This window comes from Panthera pardus, unplaced genomic scaffold, assembly GCF_024362965.1.
Source record: "Panthera pardus isolate Hobbes unplaced genomic scaffold, ASM2436296v1 HiC_scaffold_12, whole genome shotgun sequence".
Classification (NCBI taxonomy): Eukaryota; Metazoa; Chordata; class Mammalia; order Carnivora; family Felidae; genus Panthera; species Panthera pardus.
Window position 1 is genome coordinate 37,186,823 of NW_026526677.1, and position 14,997 is coordinate 37,201,819.

Below are 14,997 nucleotides of genomic sequence, written 5' to 3' on the forward strand. Positions count from 1 at the left end.
ATAATGTCTCTTTCTGCCACTGCCAAACAGAGAAAATAAAAACAATGTTCCTATTTAGGAAAGATTATATATTAAAGATGAAAGAAAAACTGCTGTTTTCAGTGTCTTTAACATGCAGTTGAAGTAAAAACGAGAAGTATCTTCTAAACTTGTTCCAACTAAGAGTGTTTCTCTAAGCCCCCCATTTATAGACATTATGGAGAAGTCCCTGCTCCCAGGAGCCCTGAGATTACACATTTACTCTTCTCTACAAAATAAAATTTTTTTTTTGGACAGAACATTTAAGATACATGACCTTAGATTACATGATCTTCAAGGATAAGGAATCTGATTTCTCTGTATGTTCCCAGAGCCCACATGGTGTCTGAGCTCAACAAATGTTTAATTACAGTGAATTTTCTTCACTTCTCTCTATTTAAATATCGCAAAACCCAAAAATACATAAATCCATTTGCAAACTTTTCACAAAAGCTCACACAGAGATCTGGTATTCAAATGATTTTCTTTCTTACTGGCTTTTTCTAAATGTTTTATTTATTTTTGAGGGAGAGTAAGAGAGCAAGCAAGGGGCAGAGAGAGAGTGGGAAGGGTTGGGGGCAGAAGATCTGAAGTGGGCTCTATGCTGACAACAGAGAGCCTGATGTGGGGCTCGAACTCATGAATGGTGAGATCATGACCTGAGCCAAAGTCCAATGCTCAACTGACTGAGCCACCCAGGCACCCCTCTTACTGGCTTATTGGCTTTTTCAAATCTGAATGTTCTTCAAAACTTTGCCCCTTTGCGAAGCAGCTACAGTGGCCTGAAGTAGTTGAGGGTTTCTTGATGGCCCCAGAATTTCCTTGTCAGAGAGGCTCTGGGGTGGCAATCAGGTGACACAGGAAATGCAAAACTTAGAAGAGCAAGCCCTTCATTCTATTCTGTTTCTTTGGACGATTCCACTATAAATGTAAATTTTTAGTACTTTGTATGTAGCAATACTGAAGACTTTTTCTAATAATTAACTAGAAAAGCTGGGAATTTAGAAGAAAATCACTATGAAGAAGGAAGCCTTAGAATAAAAACTTATTTTTTCTAAAATATTCAAACTATTAAAATCAAAATAACACACTAATTATAATTAGTAACATTAACACTTCAAATAAAAACTAAGTAAGGTAAAATATTTTTCTTTTAATTTAAAGTAAACCTTACTAAATAGTTTTTAAAAATAAAACTATTCACAATTATAGCATTCATTTTCTTGTTGCCAAGGTAACGAATACATATATGTGATTGCATGTGCATTGTTTCTATATATATACCTATATGCAAATTTAAGAGTGATGTGAACTCCTTAGTACTGTAAAATGATCCTTAGTGTCCATGTACAATGGTTTTCAATACTGTGCTAGGGTGTAAGTAATCATAAATTGGAATACAAACAGAAGCAAAAGAAAAATGGACATTCAGCACTACCATGAAACTGTACTTATGCATGCAAGAACTGTCTACATTCATTCTATCTTAGAAAAGTAATATGACATATTAATTAATTTGTCTCTTCTCTTAAACAAGCATTTCTGCACCTCAAATCATCCTTGCCCTCTAAAACAATGTGTTCTTAATGGAAGCAGTGGCATGAGGTATGTATCTACACAGTAGGAATGCTATTATCTTATTCCGAGGACATAAGGCAACTGATTTTTTAAAAATTCCATAGGATCTGGATAAGGTTATTCACAAGTGTCTGGCATATGAACACTAAGGGTTCTTGCAATACTCTAAGGGTGTCTGTAAATTTTCTTTCACTGGATATTGGAGTCCTGCTGAACAGAATGATATTCTTTTGTAACCAGGTCTTCCTTCACATTGAAGACTTTCTAGAATTCCTAAAACCTACCAACTCAATGACAGAGGCATCTCCAATCATTTGTGCAACCATATAGACTCCCACAGATTTCCTAAAGACTCCCACACTTGGTTTTACAGTCTGCATTGAAAAACGCTATCTCCTACAGTGAGTCAAGTTAGAGCTAAGAACTATCAAAATTTAGACACTACCATCGAGTGACTTAACTGAAACTGAAGCCAGTAGACAAAGTATTTAAGTTATAACTCGATGAATGTCAGAAATAGTTAATGCTTTTGCACAGTAAAGGAGATACCAGCGATTAGTGCTGGACATGATTCCCTCTGACCAAGCAGAACTTCATTTTCAGGGGGATTACAAAGCACCAACGGTTCATTAATCATTATTAGTATTGTTGCTTTTACTCGTTAATAGATGTTGACTACCGTGAAGTCATGTAGATCCAGGAAGGCAAGCACATGGAATCTATATACCACAACTCTCCCATGGGACATGTGACAAACTATTTAGTCCACATGTTAAGTCTTCAACGCCTTTACAAGAAACGCTACCTCAGGTCTAGGCATTCTGGAATCACTACAATGTGAATGAAGAGCAACAGCACCACGGGCTTTATTCCCTGGCAGAAAGAGACTGACTGCAATGTACCTGACAGGTATGAATTTAATTACCCAGTTTACTCTAAGGACCTATTTCGGAAAGGTTATTTACATCAAAATTACTGAGGTAACATGTGCTCCTGCTCCAAGTAAGGTGGAGTAAGCACGCCCCATCGTATCACTCACACTGACTGTAATTATAAAGTGTGTACAGAATGCATGGAGCAGCTCTTTGAGGACTCCGAAAAGGAAATGGTAGCAGGAGGACCGAGAAAGATCAGCATTTAAAGGGCGATTGAACCATGAGGCGGTTTACCATTTTTTTCCCTCTTTGGTACATCCTCAACCTAGACTCAACAGAGCCTTAAACATGGACATGGGCAACGATATGGGTAGTGAGAGCTCCATAAGGAACCCTCTGTGAGCTGGAACAGGGTTTCTTCATGCTGGTGGGAAAGGGGGTGTACAGGTGGAGGTGGGGGTGGGGGTGGGGGTGAGGATCCCATATTTGTTTATTTTCTCATCTTCTAGGGTCTCCCAACTCCCAAGCAATCCTGAAATAATCTTGGTGACAACAGGGCCCACAAGACTAAATCTTTTAGGAAAGGGGAATTTTCTCTCTGACTGGAGGTCCTAAGGGGATGGGACAAGCCCCTATTCCTATCTTCCTGCTGTTTGGTCCTGAATGAGGGCATAGCCATGGAAAGTGTATAGCGTGAGTAAGGTAAATAAAGCCCAGATTTCTAGCCAGAGGACAGAGAAAGGAAGCCCAGAGAAACAGAAAGGACTGGAGAGATCACTCAGAGGGAGGAGTTCAGGAAAGCACCTCATAGAGCTGTGAGATGTGCATGCATGGATTGGATACTAAATAGCAAGCCAAAGATGTTAAGAGTTGAATTACAGGATGGATCAGTACCAAGATCCCAACTGGATGGTGCATACATGAGACAGATCACAATAATATTGTTGCAGGATTTTTTTTTACCTCAGTACCTGGGGTTGGTTGTCTCACCACTTTGAAGAATGAAGAGGGGGACACAAAATAAAATGAGCAGCAGGCAAAAGTTTATTAGAGTATAAGATCAGAAAGTAAGAGTAGTATGAAAGCTCTCTTTACAGAGAGGGGGTATTCGAAAGTGAATACCCCTGACAATAGGCAAAGGACTTTGTTTTATAGGGTTTTGGTCGCCTGCCCCTTTCCCCCTTGTTCCTTCTCAGGTTCTATTCTTACTGGCTTGATAGCTCTAGGTGCTGGGTTGTCCTGATTGGCTCGATTCCATTGTGTGAGGGATCACACTATGGTCATACTGTCCTTCGTATAACATAAGTTTTATGCTTTCTCTATTTTAGTTAGGTATTGTGATGGTCAACTTCCTGAGGGAAACCTGAGGGGGAGTGGGTGGTGACTGTTACATTCCTAAGAGGAACCTTATGCCGGAGGGAGTTTGCTCAAATGCTCCCGACATTGTTTTAAAATATGTGTTTTTCAGGGCTCCTGGGGAGGATCAGTTGGTTGAGCTTCCAAGTTTGGCTCAGGTCATAATCTTACAGTTCATGGGTCGGAGCCCCTCGATGGCCTCTGCCCTGACAGCTCAGAGCCTGGAGCCTGCTTCAGATTCTGTATCTACCTCTCTCTCTTTCTCTCTCTCTCTCTCTCTCTGCCCGCACCCAGCTTGTGCTCTCTCTCTCTCTCTCTCTCTCTCTCAAAAATAAATAAACATTTAAAAAAATATATGTGTTTTTCCCCATCCAGGGACCTCAGGTCCTAACCTTTCCCCCTCTGCCTATTTTATCCTACCTTTCCCTATCATAATATTACTAAAGCTTTGAAAATATAAACGACATTGACTCACAGAAAGCTGATTAGAACTTGTAGCCTTAATCCAACTGGGTCAATTACCTGCTAAAACAAAAATATCCACATTGCTCATAGATATAAACATAAACCTGAGTTCCATATACATATATTTAAAATGTCCAAGATACAGCTCAAAATCACTTGCCATACCAAGAGCAATGAAAATGACATTTCACATGGAAAAGACAATAGACACCAATGTCTTGATGACAGCAATATTGAAATTACTACAGAGACTTTAAAGTCGCTTTTATTAAAAAATTCTCTAAGAAGTAAAGGTAAATGTTTTGAAATAGAAAAGAAAGAGAAAATAGAAAATACCAGCAATAAAAATTGGATGTAAAAAGCCAAACGAAGGGCACCCAGGTGGTTCAGTTGGTTGGTTGACTGACTTCAGCTCAGGTCATGATCCCACGGTCCCTGAGTTCCAGCCCCACATCTGGCTTACTGCTTCAGATCCTCTGTCCCCCTCCCCCTTCTCTCTCTGCCCCACCCCCACTCCGGCCTGCTCTCTGTATCTCTTTTTCAAAAATAAATATTTTTTAATAGCACCAAATAAAAATTTTAGAATACTAAATACAGTAACTGAAATTAAAAAAAAAAAAACTCATTCAGTAGTCTCAGTAGCAGAATGGCGATTACAGAGGAAACAGTGAGCTTGAAGATAGATAAATGGAAATTGTGCAATCTGAACAAGGCGAAAAAAAAAACAGTGAAAAAAATTTAAAAAGACTCAGGAACCTGTGAGAAAGTAACAGAAGATTTAACACCCATGTTATTGGAGTCCCAGAAGACTACAGAGTGTAGAAAAACAGACTTTAGATTTTAAGGAATAATTTGTGAAAACTGCCCAAATTTGGCCATAAACAAGAAAAAAAAAAGCTCAGTAAATCCAAACAGGGAAGGCAAAAACAAAACTCCATATCCAGACACACAGCAATCAAACTGCTAAAAACCAAAGACAGAGAAAAAAAGTGTTTTAAAGTCACCAGATGAATGACATACTATGTAAAGAGCAGTGGTGATTTTTTCCCCACAGGGTACATTTGGCAAAGTCTAGAGCCAGGTTTAGTCACGACAGAGGGAGAGGTGCTACTGACATCTAGTGGGTAAAGGCAAGGTATGCTACTAAACTCCTTGCAATACACAGGACTGTCTCCCAAAACAAAGAAGAGTTGGGCCCCAAATATCAATAATACTAAAGTTGAGAAACGCTGCTTACAGGGGAAAACCTGTTCAAATGACTCAGAATTTCTTATCAGAGTCCATGGAGGCCAGAAGGGAGTAAAACAATTTTAAATGCAAAAAACTGTCAACCTAGAATCTATATACAGTGAAACATCCACCATAAGTGAAAATGAAATAAAGATATTCCCAAATGAAAAAATAGTAAGACTTGTTCCCAGCAGACCTGCTCTTAAAAAGCTGTGTTGAAATATATATCAAATATATTAATGACAAATTTAAATGTGATATTCAAGATGTTCAAATTGGAAGACAGAAGGAAAGAAAGGAAAGAAGGAAGGAAGGAAGGAAGGAAGGAAGGAAGGAAGGAAGGAGGAAGGAAGGAAGGAAGGAAGGAAAAGAGATATGGAAGAAGGAAGGAAGGAAAGAAGGAAGGAAGGAAGGAAGGAAGGAAGGAAAAGAGATATGGAAGAAGGAAGGAAGGAAAGAAGGAAGGAAGGAAGGAAGGAAGGAAGGAAGGAAGGAAGGAAAAGAGATATGGAGGAAAGAAGGAAGGAAAGAAGGAAGGAAGGAAGGAGGGGGATATAGACAAATGAAATAGGGAAAAAACAGGAAATCTAATGCTGAATAAAAGAAGTCAGTCTCAAAGGTTACATATCATATAATTACATTTTTATTATATTCTTGAGCTAACAAAACTCTGCCAGAGAGCACCTCGGTCATGGTCTAGAGTTAAAGTTGGCAGGCAAGTGCATAGCACAAGGACATTTGGAAAGGAGATGGCATTTTCCTGTATCCTGATAGTGGTTGTAGTTATACAAATCTATATATGTAGTGAAATTTTGAGAACTATACACCCCAAAAGATCACTTTTACTGTATATAAATTTCTAAAAATATAAAATTTAAAACTCTTGAAAAAGAAGATAATATAATCTATAGTAATGTATTGAAAGCACATCTTTTTAGTCAGGAGAAATTTTTGTTCCAAATTTGTGAATCAGTCCACAGAGATATTGCCTAACTACTGCAAATGCCTCCAGGGCTTAAATCTTTTTTTTTAAACTGTTACAATTAACAATAAAATAACATTAATATTAACAACATGAATATGGAAACAAATGAAAATGAAAACAGGACAGTCCAAACCTTCTGGGATATAGCAAAGGCAGTCCTAAGAAGAAAATACATAGCAATCCAGGCCAATCTTAAGAAACAAGAAAAAGCCCAAATACAAAATCTAACAGCACACCTACAGGAACTAGAAGCAGAACAGCAAAGACACCCCACCGCCAGCAAAAGAAGAGAAATAATAAAGATTAGAGCAGAAATAAACAATATAGAATAAAAAAAAACATTAGAACAGATAAATGAAACTAAGAGATGGTTTTTGAAAAACTAAACACAATTGATAAACACCTGGCCAGACTTGTCAAAAAGAAAAGAGAGAGGACCCAAATAGATAAAATCACAAATGAAATTGGACTTATCACAACCAATCCCTCAGAAATACAAACAACTATCAGAGAATATTATGAAAAATTATATGCCAACAAACTGGACAACCTGGAAGAAATGGACAAATTCCTAGACACCCACACATTACCAAAACTCAAACAGGAAAAAATAGAAAATTTTAACAGACCCATAACTAGTGAAGAAATTGAATCAGTTATCAAAAATCTCCCAACAAATGAGAGTCCTGGGCCAGATGACTTCCCAGGGGAATTCTACTAGACATTTAAAGCAGGGTTAATACCTATCCTTCTCAAGCTGTTCCAAAAAATAGAAATGGAAGGAAAGCTTCCAGACTCATTCTATGAAGCCAGCATTACCTTGCTTCCCAAACCAGACAGAGACCTCATTAAAAAGGAGAATTACAGGCCAATATCCCTGATGAACATGGGTGCAAAAATTCTCAACAAGATACTAGCAAATAGAATTCAACAGCATATAAAAATAATTATTCACCATGATCAAGTGGGATTCATTCCTGAGCTGAAGGGCTGCTTCAATATTTGCAAATCAATCAATGTGATATATCACATTAATAAAAGAAAGGATAAGAACCATATGATCCTGTCAATAGATACAGAAGAAGCATTTGACAAAATACAGCATCCTTTCTTTTTTTTTTTTTTTAAATTTTTTTTTTAACGTTTATTTATTTTTGAGACAGACAGAGCATGAACGGGGGAGGGTCAGAGAGAGGGAGACACAGAATCTGAAACAGGCTCCAGGCTCTGAGCTGTGAGCACAGAGCCCGACGTGGGGCTCGAACTCACGGACCGCGAGATCATGACCTGAGCCGAAGTCGGCCGCTTAACCGACTGAGCCACCCAGGCGCCCCAGCATCCTTTCTTAATAAAAGCCCTCAAGAAAGCTGGGAGAGAAGGAACATTACTAAACATCATAAAAGCCATACATGAAAAGCCCACAGCTAATATCATCCTCAATGCGGAAAAGCTGAGAGCTTTCCCCCTGAGCTCAGGAACACAACAGGGATGTCCACTCTCACCACTGTTGTTTAACATAGTGTTGGAAGTCCTTGCATCAGCAATCAGACAACAAAATGAAATAAAAGGCATCAAAATTGGCAAAGAAGAAGTCAAATTTTCACTTTTCGCAGACAACATGATCATCTACATGGAAAACCCGAAAGACTCCACCAAAAGGCTGCTAGAACTGATACATGAATTAAGCAAAGTTGCAGTGTACAAAATCAATGTACATAAATCCGTTGCATTTCTATACACCAATAATGAAGCAACAGAAAGAGAAATCAGTAAATTGATCCCATTTATAATTGCACCAAGAACCATAAAATACATAAGAATAAACCTAACCAAAGATATAAAAGATCTGTATGTTGAAAACTATAGAAAACTTATGAAGTAAATTGAAGAAGACACAAAGAAATGGAAAAACCTTCCATGCTCATGGGTTGGAAGAACAAATATTGTTAAAATGTTAATACTACCCAAAGCAATCTACACATTCAATGCAATCCCAATCAAAACTGCACCGGCATCCTCAAAGCTAGAACAAGCAATCCTAAATTTGTATGGAACCACAAAAGACCCTGAATAGCCAAAGTAATATTGAAAAAGAGGGGTGCCTGAGTGGCTCAGTTGATTAAGTGTCCGACTTCGGCTCAGGTCATGATCTCATGGTTCATAAGTTCAAGCTCTGAATCAGGCTCTGATTAGTTAGAGGTTAGTATCCAAAATCTATAAAGAACTTACCAAACTCAACACCTGATAAACAACTAACCCAGTGAAGAAATGGGCAGAAAACAAGAATAGACACTTTTCCAAAGAAGACACCCAGATTGCCAACAGACACATGAGAGGATGCTCAATGTCACTCCTTATCAGGGAAATACAAATCAAAGCCACACTGAGATACCACCTCATGCCAGTCAGAGTGGCTAAAATGAACAAATCAGGACACTATAGATGCTGGAGAGGATGTGGAGAAACGGGAACCCTCTTGCACTGTTGGTGGGAATGCAAATTGGTACAGCCGCTCTAGACAACAGTGTGGAGGTTCCTCAAAAAAATTAAAAATAGAACTACCCTATGGCCCAGCAATAGCACTACTAGGAATATATCTAAGGGATACAGGAGTGCTGATGCATAGGAGCAAGTGTACCCAATGTTTATAGCAGTGCTTTCAACAATAGCCAAATTATGGAAAGAGCCTAAATGCCTATCAATTGATAAATGGATAAAGAGGTTTTCATATGTTTTCACTCATACGTGGAACTTGAGAAACTTAACAGAAGACCATGGGGGAAGAGAAGGAAAAAAAATAGTTACAAACAGAGAGGGAGGGAGGCAAACGAGAAGAGACTCTTGAATACAGAGAACAAACTGAGGGTTGATGGGGAGGGGGGAGAGGGAAAAATGGGTAATGGGCATTGATCAGGGCACTTGTTGGGATGAGCACTGGGCGTTATATGTAAAGCGATGAACCACTGGAATCTACCCTCAAAACAAAGAGTACACTATACACACTGTAAGTTAGCCAATTTGACAATAAGTTATATTTTAAAAAAGAATAAAAATTGTTGTAGCATTGACGTGGATGACCAGCACTTTGTGAGTTTCTTATTTGCTGACATGTGAGCCAAACTAGCACATTAGACATGAAAACTAAGACTATTTCTGTATATTCACTGGACTCTCCAAACTTAAAAGTTTTTCAAAAGCACTATTCCTAGTTTAGAAAAAAATATGGCAAAACACAGAAAGAACCATGTAGGCATTCAAACTCTTTGATGCTATAATTCTACTCATAAGATTTCTTCATAAGGTGCCATATATAGACTAAATGTGTTCCCTCCCCAAATTCATATATTGAAATTGAATCCCCAAGTGATGGTATTTGGAGGTGGGGCCTTTCAGGGGGTTATTAGGTCATGAGGGTGGAGCCCTCAAGAATGGGATCATTGCCCTGTAACAAAAGCCCCAGAGAGCTCTCTCAATCCCTTCTGCCATGTGAGGACACAGCAACAAGGCAGCTGCCTATGAACCAAGAAGCAGGTTCTCAGAAGACACTGAATCTGCCAATGCCTTGATCTTGGACTTCCCAGCCTCCATAACTGCGAGAAAGAAATTTCTGTTGTTTATAACCCTCCCAGTCTATGGTATTTTTTGAAAGCACTGTATTAATTAATTGATTAACTGACAGAAGGAAGGGGAGAAGGAGGGAGGAAAGAAAACAAAAGGACACATAAATATCCCATAAAAAAGTAAAAGTTGATATGCTAAGTCAACAGAGTGTAATATAACATAATCTTTCATAATTATCAAGTCTCTTAAGACACAGGAGAAAGTTTATTAAAATTTCAAAATCAGAAATGCTGTCAACATAATGACTACAACTATTTAAAATATGCACATGTATGTTGAATACAAATCAAATTTCTTCTGTGAAAGTGAGACTGTCATCAGGAGAGCAAAATTATGGAAGCTTTTTTCTTCTTTTTGAAAATATTATTCGATTTTCTATACTTCTAACTTCAATGATAAAGGAAAGCACTTCAGTTTAGAGTATATATGGCTAACTAATTTATAAACTTGCATACACAAAGATATTTTCTTTGATGATTAAAATAGTTTACTTTAAAATAAATCTTTGGGGTGCCTGGGTGGATCAGCTGGGTAAGCACCGACTTCGGTTCAGGTCATGGTCTCTCAGTTCTGGGTTTGAGCCCCATGTCAGGCTCTGTACTGACAGTTCAGAGCCTGGAGCCTTCCTAGGATTCTGTGTCTCCCTCTCTCTCTGGCCCTCCCTGCTCATGTTCGGTCTCTCTCTCAAAAATAAATAAACGTAAGTTTTTTAAAATAAATCCTTAAAAACAAGTGCCTTAGTAGTATACAAATAGGCAGAAGAGTCGTTTTTAGTAAAAAGAAAATAAATTTAAATAGTATAAGTTATATATAATTGACTTAGTTTAAAAAACATTTGCCCATGATAGGTTACAGTCAATAATAGCATGTTTGACAGCAAGATAAAGTAGGCAGTAAAAGGCTAGCTAGCCTTAATAAATGAATAACATTCAAGTTTAGCAACTTTTACTCAAGATCTATCTCAATAGACTATAAATGTATAGAAAAATCAAAGAATATGCATTTCTAAGGTTTTGGGAAGTGACTTTTATACATGTGAAAGTAGAAAGTGATATATACAGATTAGCCAAACTTTGTGATATAAAAAGATTAAAATATACAGCAGACAAAACTGCAATTAAATATATGTGTATTCATGAAGAAGGAACATGAGAACTCAATGGAAACTCAGAATCCTCTCTATATATACAGTTATAATCAATCTCTCTACTTCTCTCCCCCCCCCCCCATGCTCTCTCTCTCTCTCTTGTTATTATGTGTTAATCATGTGTATTGCCGGAAGCTGTATTAGTCATGCAAACCAAAAAGTGGTAAAGCTTTAGGCCTAAAATAGAAACAGCCTCACAGTCTGAACCTGATTATACACAGCCCAGTGACACAGCTGAACACTGGGGCGCTTCAGGTCACCTAGAATACACCCCCTCTGTAGTTGAGGAAGCTGAAACCAAAGGAGGGGTTTAAAAAATCCTTTTTTTATTTAAAAAAATATCAATTTTCTAACAAACACTCTGAGGTATTATATTCTCCATTTCTCAAATGAGGATAGTGAGGCTCAATTTATCATGATTCCCAAGATCACTTGCTCATAAGAGAATGAAACTGGCTTTCTTCCTCCTAATTATTTCACTGTTCTTTCCCTCTTTCTCTTTCTTTGTCTCAGTCTCCTTCTCCCCCTTTTGGTTCTCCTGCTTTACATAAAAATGATGAAGATATGAAAAACCAAATCCATTTAAAGGAATAAAATAATATTTTCATTCAAGCTTCAATTTACATCAGGCATTTGTTACCAGAATCCCCCAAAATACCAGAATGTGATGCCTGGGTTTCTACTGGACAAAACCAAAAAGGCAGCCGTATATTACAACTATGGTAAACAATGGAGCAGTGAAAATGGCAAGGAGCCATAGGATGTAGGCCACAACATAGTCATTCTGTAGAAAAAAACCTATCCAACTGTGCAACATACTCATATTTGGAGATAGGAGGCAAAATGAAAGGTATAAACTATACTTAAAGTCAAAGAGAATCATTTCTATTCCCATATTCCCTCCTATCTTGGCAGCTGCGTGAAGCTGCTGAATGTGCAACATATCCTGGCTGTACACGATTGAGACCTCCATAGCAGGTGCAGCACAGCTATTCCTTATCTGTTCATTATTTTGTTTAATGCTTATTTATTTATTTTGAGAGAGAGAGAAAGCACACGAGCTGGGGAGGGGCAAAAAGATAGGGAGAAAGAGAATCTCAATTAGGCTCCATGCCGAGGCTCAATCCCACAACCATGAGATCATGACCTGTGCTGAAATCAAGAGTCAGATGTATAACCGACTGAGCCACCCAGATGCTGCCTTACCTGTTCATTATTGAGCAAAATGTAAATAAAAGATGGAGAAATAATTTTAAATACACTAATGATCAAAATATTCTAATCATTTATTTTATTCTTAACATACTGTTTGGGAAATGGTGCCATTGTTGTTGGCACAGGTCAATAAAATGTCATAATTAAATTATGTACTCCAATATCTGATTAATTAAAACCAAAGCACTCAAATGACCAGAGAGTCCAACCAGTTGTAGTCCATCATTTTATTATGTACCACAATGGCCAGATGCATAATGCATTGATACCCAAAATAGCAACCTTCAAATCAATGATGAATATTAGACTTTTTTCCTTTTTAGATTTTTGTCTCTCAATTCCCATATGCCTAGGGATTATGTCTCTATTCACTTCCTTATCAAGGATGTGTTTCTTGGGTGCTTCTAACTTTGTTTTGGTAAACTTTACAGTTAAATTTATTATCATTTTATTCATTCATAAGGGGGTACATATCAATGAAATTTCCAAAATATGCCTTTGTAAAGATTTTTAGTGTGGTCTTTTATCAGTTGAGAGAGTTTGAGATATCTTTAATACCAAAAAAAAAAAAACAAAACCCAAAACTTCAGTAAGAATTGTCAATTACATTGATACTTATCAATGAAATATTTTTTTTTAGTTAGTAGAAGTGACCATTTTGGGTGCACAATCATCTTTATGTGACTCTTTAAGGTAAAGAACAAGAGATCTTCAGAATCTCATGGAAATTTAAGAATTTATTTACCTATAGAAAACTGAAACTTTAACAAATAGTGACTTAACATAACAGGTGTTTGATCTCAAACTTCCAGCCTCAAAAACTGTGAGAAAGGCATTTTTGTCATAGTTAACTTCTCACTATTGTTTCTGAGCTACCCAGTCTAGGGTATTTTGTTATATCAGCCAAAATAGACTAAGAATGCTGGTCCTGAGAAGTTGGGGTGGTTTTGTAAGGTTCTTCCTCTCTGAACTTCCCTGATAGATCACCTCCTCTGGGTTAAATGGTTCCTTTCCTGTTTCTGACCAGATATAGTGCTACTGGTTTTAATGAGCAGAGTTCTGTCCTTTAGGGACTGGAGCCAGGCGAGATGTCCATACTAAGAGCTGGGAGTCTGAGATGGAAGGCAGAGCAGAGAATTCTTCTTGGTTCAGTATCCCTCCAAGAGTTAACTACAGAGGGCCTGGTTTCAGGGGAATGGATACCTTACCTTTACAGCCACCTCAACAAACAAATTCCCTGACACCCTCAATTCAGTGGTAAAGTCCTCTCATAATTTATTTAACAAGTTAACATGCACATCCATTAATGACCATTTTGAAAACTCAAAAATGGTGAAAGCTTCAGGGACAGTAAAGTTGAATTCATTGTAATGGTGTAACTTCTGAAACTTAGACCCCTTTAGCAGGAACCTTGAAAATCTCCTTTAATGCAAACCTGCAGCTATATATACATGATATCCAGAAAGAAACACATTTTTTTCTCAGCCTTAGGGACCACGTGCTTGAATTCCCTTGGAAGTGCACTTAAACTAGCTGGACTACTCATGATAAGAATATATCATGGTTCACTATACAGCTAGACCTACTGTAGATCACTAAAGTTAATATGTAGAATAAAAATGTATCCAATCTATGCAACAGGTATGGGTTGGTCTGAAAAGCATCCATGCTGAAGGACTAAAGGGATAATATATTTCTGATCATTTGCTCCAGTACCTATGACTGACAGCTTTAATTATGCTATTACAAAAATTGTCTCTTGGGGGACTAATGAGATTTTTGTTCTGCAGTTTCATCTGATACAAGTATTTGCAAATTTTGAGAAGTAAATTAGCTTACTTTTCAATTTTTCTAGCTGGCTGATTTAGAGTTATAACAAAGTGCAATGAAATACAAGAAACTTTTTGCCAAGGCCAGCTCCACTGATAATAAAAAATTCCGTCATTGTAGCCAAGGAGTGAATTTTGCACCCTAACTGTCATGAAGTGGATTTTCATTAAGTGTGTATTTCTGTGTGTGTATGTGCACGTGCACGCATTTCTTCATTCATTCTACTTTTTACCCATCTTCTTGATTGCTGCCTTCAGAGGCTGACTTGCATGAGCTACATCAATAGCTTTTAGTACCTTCTGGCTTCCACTTGGATTTACCCAAAGGGTACCCCTGAGCAGTTTTCAAAGAGTAAGATCATGGTACTGCTTCCACTAGCTAGTTCCTTTCAAGTAATTTGTGTATCTTAATGAAAGATCTTTTCTCCTATCACAATGAACATCTTATTTGACTCTGTCCATGGTCCTGCAACAATTTCTTCCAATTGTCCCTTTAGGCCTGGGTCGGGGAGATAGTAAACAGTCATACACTTTGTGATCTTTATGATGCAGGAAGTCTGGAAATTTCTTTCCTGCCACCTAAGTAGCAGCAGGAAGGAGGAACAAAGGAAAAACAGTGCCTTCTCCTGACAAGTTTCCAGATATCAGTGGGAAATAGAACACAAGATGGCAGCACCT

At 37.8% G+C, this 14,997-nt stretch overlaps 1 long non-coding RNA gene across 1 annotated transcript in view; it reads right to left on the minus strand.

Annotated features, from left to right (window-relative positions):
* Positions 1–14,997, minus strand: part of LOC109271264 (uncharacterized) — a 221,463-nt gene that overhangs the window by 160,490 nt on the left and 45,976 nt on the right. The gene's annotated exons all lie outside the window — the stretch shown is intronic.